Genomic DNA, 5,423 nt, shown 5'->3' with positions numbered 1-5,423 from the left:
GGACTTGATAAGTGGTGACCTCCATATAAAAAGGTATATAACTCAATCTCTTTGTATTTTATGTTTATGTATTTTATATAGAAAGAATGGTTAGAAAATCTACATAAAATCTAAAAGTTTTAGATATTTGCAGGCAACCTCAAGGAGAAAAAACATTCGATGGGTTGCACACACGGAAAGGGATTTAATGTGAAAACTTAAGGATTTCCACCGTTGGCCCAGAAATATGTGAGAAGATATCGGTCAAATAATTGGAAAAAGAGACAGCAAATATTAAATATTCCAATTGTAAAAGAATGTTTATATACATAAAATTGTCACAGTGAAAATGTGTCAGTCGGCCAGAGAGCGCTAGGCTGCGTTCCCATTTTTTTCACCGTCCGACATTCGACAACCACGAACTCCCGCGTCTTTCAGAATCATCAGAACATTGAATAATAATTTATCACCAAAAAGCTGATTTGTCGGTGTGGAATAAAAGGAATATATATTTTGTAGATCAACTGTGTTGTGATGTTTACTTCGCTGTCTGTGTGTATATATTTTGTGCTAGCGACAAAAGTCGATGTTAACATCATATATACTGGACAAACGCATTTCGAACAAGCGACAACAACGAATATGTAATAAAAGTATATTCTTATGTAACATCTAACGGAAAAGAACAATACAGGCGCTTCCGAATATTCAAATGCACCCATAAAGGAGGCTATGATGCCATCACCATCTTAAAAAGTAGAATATATCATACTTTTATGAAATTTAAATCATGTATATAGTATTTTCGGAGGTTGACAATCGAAGTAGTCGAGAGTTTTTACGTTACCCGCTATATGATGGATAACTACGTGATCCCACTTCTAAGTGACACATGGGGGACAGAACACCCTTAAACTTCAAATATTTACATCTATTTTCAATGAAGCTTTTGTATAAGACACTAATTCCCTGAGTTTTCGAACATTTTAATTACTTTCGACTATACAAGGGGAGGGGACGACAAGAGGGGAGCAGTAAAAACAACGAAAGCGGTACGAGGTTTAAAAAAAGTTCATAGTAATGATTCGCACTCAATGCCAAGCAACGGCTTCCTAATATCACACACACACACACACACACACACACACACACACACACACACACACACACACACACACACACACATTTTCTGTGGAAGACAATAGAAGTGATCCCAAATCGCCACGACTCTCCACCCAACCTGCCGAATCTTTGTGCGCCATTTCTTGGGGATTTATTGGGACAGAACCTTCTAAAAATTTGAAATACGTACATACGATTTTAATGGTATGTCGATCATTATGTAGCTATTTTTCTACCCTCATATTGAGTTATTTTTTATTAGATTAGACATCGAAACGTGAATAGAGGGGCGGTAGAAATGAAAATAATACGATGTTATGAGCATAATGAAAAGCAACATCGTATTCGTCATTAAATCCCGAGCAACGTCGCATCTTCCTCTTAGTTATGCATAAAACGACCTCATGCAATATATTAAGATCATTTGGGCTCGCCGACGATTATTCCCAGTAATTTCATGTTCCAAGATCTAATAGTTTAAATGTAGTTACGAATGCGTCACTATACACGAAGGTGAACCCAATCACGCATTTAAATGCTCGGGTTTTTACACATCACGTTTTGGTATTTTGGGTTGAAATAATTTTTGTTTAGATAAGTTGTGATATGAGTAAAAAAAAAGAAACCCTCAAGGGATCGGATGGTGGAAAAAAGATGGCGTTTCGTGTTTTTGGTTCAATAATTTTCTTGTTTTTTTGCATGGACTTTTATTTTCATATTTGAAATATTAGGTGATGTTTGCTTCAGTTCATTAATGAGAGAGACATGATTGGCACAAGGCCAAGCGAGGGTATGGGATGAAGAAAAAAGTTGATGGAGAAAGATATTAAGCAGAAAGATGAGAAGAAATAAAATTAAAATAAAGAATATGAAGAATTGCAAAAAAAAAAAAAAAAAAAAAAATGAAGCAAGCCGAAAAGATGAAGAAGAAAGTTGAAACAAAGAAGCAAGAAAAAAAAATAAGTACAATTTTAAGATGCGTCTATTCAATTAAGTATGATCTTAAGATACGTCCATTCAATTAAGCACGATCCCATGATGCATCCATTCAATTAAGCACGATTTTGACATGCATCCATTCAATTAATAACGATATTAAGATACGTCCAAGCTTAATGCGCATCAATTCAATTAAAGACGATCTTAAAATGCGTCCATTGAAAATTAGTGAAATATTAAGCAATTCTCGAGGACAGAAGCAAACTCACACAGCAGGTGACACCGATTAGCCACGGATGACGTTGAATAGAACAATGCTGCTTAATTCCAAAATATTATCGAAAGACCATGATTCAAAATACCATGGAAGATTTAAAAAAAAATATCATAATCTGATTTCCATACGCCGAACATTGGTTGGTAGCACAAAATCTGGTCGTAAACGTTCAAAGAGGAAGAAAAGAAGAGTTCGCACAATCCAAACTTGAATGTCATTGGAAAATATTGGAATCGCGTAATTCATCACAATATACTTTTAGTAACTGGACTCTTTCTTTGGTAAATTGTTACAGAAGGAATTGTATTATCAACAGAATACATTACAATAGCTTTTCGTCGTTCTTAATTCCTTTTTTAGCATACGATATCTTGAGAATGAGTATATGTTTTTCCAAATTAAGCTGATCCTTTATTTAAGTTAATTTGATAATTGCTAATGGAGAGCAACTAAAGTAAGAGACTGTATTTCTGTTATTTGTAATCATTGCCTTCCCAGCCTGTTAGGAAAATTATGTCATTTATTGAGAGTATTAATATATGCATAAAACATTATAGTAATTATAAACCACATTTGCTGACACCAGAAACTATATTTGCTCCTTAATCTCGCATTACTAAGAAAACTTTATTGGAGATTTTATACAGAACATTATGCAATTCTTCACTTATGGATACACCTGTGTGTACTAAGAAATGGAACAATTGTAAACACAGATTTGCATTATTCAAACTCATTTGAAAGCTAATGAACTGTCAAACTCAGAAAGGAAGCATTATTTGTCGCAGCTGTCCAAATGTCTGTAGTCAAAGAAACGCTGCTAAATCCATTAAGAGATAATTTAATTTTTGATTTTACTTTTGTAAATATATTTGAAATTATTTTTTTTTAGTGAATTTCATTTTTGATAGAATACTGTAATTTGGACAAAGTTTTGCAATAAGCGTTTGATTCAATATTAGATGTTATAATATCGTTGAATATCAACAGCAATCATTTCTCCTATCATATAATGGATCTCTTCTGATATGTGATCATTAATATCCTACATTTACTTTTTGGCCATTATTGATTCTATAGTAGTCTTGTATTTCGCTAGATATTCGTAGTTACTGCAATTTGTTAATGGGCATTCATTGTGTTTCCTTTGATTATCTACAAGTATTGCTTCTTCTGGACGAAATTTTACAAGATGGTTTAAAATATGTTATAAAATCTTTTACTGATTTGGCACCCCTTTATATGACGGCCTTATATAACTTACAGACAGACGTATTCTTATTCTTGGAATTGACATACATTCAACAAAAACTGGTTGACATAATGATTAATGGTTTTTGTCAATATTGAATTATTTTTTACGCATTTAAATTACTTAGGTCTGATATCTAAATAGTAAGTTATATCAATGAAATAAGCATAACCTAAAACTAGAAAAAACTAAAAAAATATGGTAGCATGGGCCCAAAAATGAGGAACACGAGCATGATCCACATAGAAGAATGCTTTATTGTCGGTTCACATATCGTTGCAATTTACTGTACAAAAGCTATCAACGTAAAAAATGAAATATAGAATGATAATTTTGTTTGACAATGATTTAAAGTACAAAATAATAACGTTAATTTTACAGGAAGAAAAAGGGGGAAATGTTCCCATATGCTTACCTCTATTGGCCTAAAATTCAGCTCAGTCTCAAAAGGTTACAGGTGAGGAACACGCCGTGCCTGCTATTAGAAAATACGGTGAATTTTACCCGGCAAACAAAAAAACTTGTCTTCGTTATGATTAAATTAACAATAATAACATTTATGACAAAAATATTTGAAGATAAATAAGCATTAGAAAACCTATTAATCGTCGAGTTAATTGGTAATCAGCCAATTATCAATCACCAATTAATCGATAACTGATAATCGGCCAATTTATTTATCTGTGCATCTCTGCTGTACACAACCTCGATCTGCTCTTGGGACTCCGACGGCGGATTTTTCTTAAGGGTGATATACGGCATAATCACGTTGACACACCGGTTCTCGGCAGATCACCGAAGTTAAGCAACGTTGAGCCTGGCTAGTATCAGATGGGTGACCATTTGGGAAGTCTAGGCGCTGTATGTGCTTTTCGCTTATCTCGGCATTGTTTCCAGTCGTCCTGAACCTTCACTTGCCACTGGTATTCAACAATGTCGACTCAGGTAAGGTGTGGTTGGAGGTTGCGAAACTCTTTCCACAAAAAATTCACGCGCTGGCACCCTTACAGTGGGTATCCATAGTCTGTCAATACTGAAAGAAGCCTTATTCGTAAGGTTGACGTTTAAAGCATTTCTAGTGAGGGAGTATGGTCGTTAGGAAATGAAGGCCTGAAAACAAAATTTTCTTCTATTAGATAAGATGGCTTCCCAGATTGAGTTTATCAAAACACTGAAGGCAATTTCCGAATATTGCAGATCTTGCCGAGTCTCGTGGCCGTAACGTAAACTTACCATTGGCTTTTATGATGTCACGTGACTGAAATTCAACATAGTGGAATAAAAAAACTCCTACTTCATTGCGTATTTGAATTCCAAACATTTTTCACCTGCAGTGAAAGATCTAAGAAACAACTTATCGTAAAATATGATAAAAAAAAACAAAAAAAGGTTTTTTTTTATCAATTTAATAAAAAAGAGTTTGAAAATTTGTATAACGATTTATACACTATTAAAATTTCCGCTAACAAATAAGTAATGATTTTCATTATAACTGTAATGTGATGAAATTAAGTACATCCGGGTTATTTTTCACAAAAATAATATTGACTGTTAAGACATAAATACAAAATGGTAGAGCAGCCTATGTGAGATACTGAAAGATACGCCAAAAGCATCTCGCTTAAGTATAGTACCAGCTATGACCACAAACATTTATTCAGCAAGATGACTAAAAAGATTATTAAATAAATACATTAGCATAGACCACTCAACTAATTCAAACGAATATATTCCGTTCGAGGACCATATGCTGGTATTAGATATCTACATCAATATCAAGTGAGGTATGTGTATTTGTTTATACATTTCTATGCATAGGATTCACCCCTAAATTAATAAATCAATCTTTATTAA

At 33.7% G+C, this 5,423-nt stretch overlaps 1 pseudogene; it reads left to right on the top strand.

The window, feature by feature from the left end:
• Nucleotides 1-4,320: 4,320 nt before the first annotated feature.
• On the top strand, nucleotides 4,321-4,437 carry LOC145255062 (5S ribosomal RNA; annotated as a pseudogene).
• Nucleotides 4,438-5,423: the final 986 nt, after the last annotated feature.

The sequence above is a fragment of the Euprymna scolopes genome, chromosome 30, assembly GCF_053919585.1.
Source record: "Euprymna scolopes isolate OS-2025 chromosome 30, ASM5391958v1, whole genome shotgun sequence".
In the NCBI taxonomy this organism is placed as follows: Eukaryota; Metazoa; Mollusca; class Cephalopoda; order Sepiida; family Sepiolidae; genus Euprymna; species Euprymna scolopes.
The sequence above is the reverse complement of the archived record's forward strand: the minus strand, read 5'-3'. Positions and strand labels throughout refer to the sequence as shown.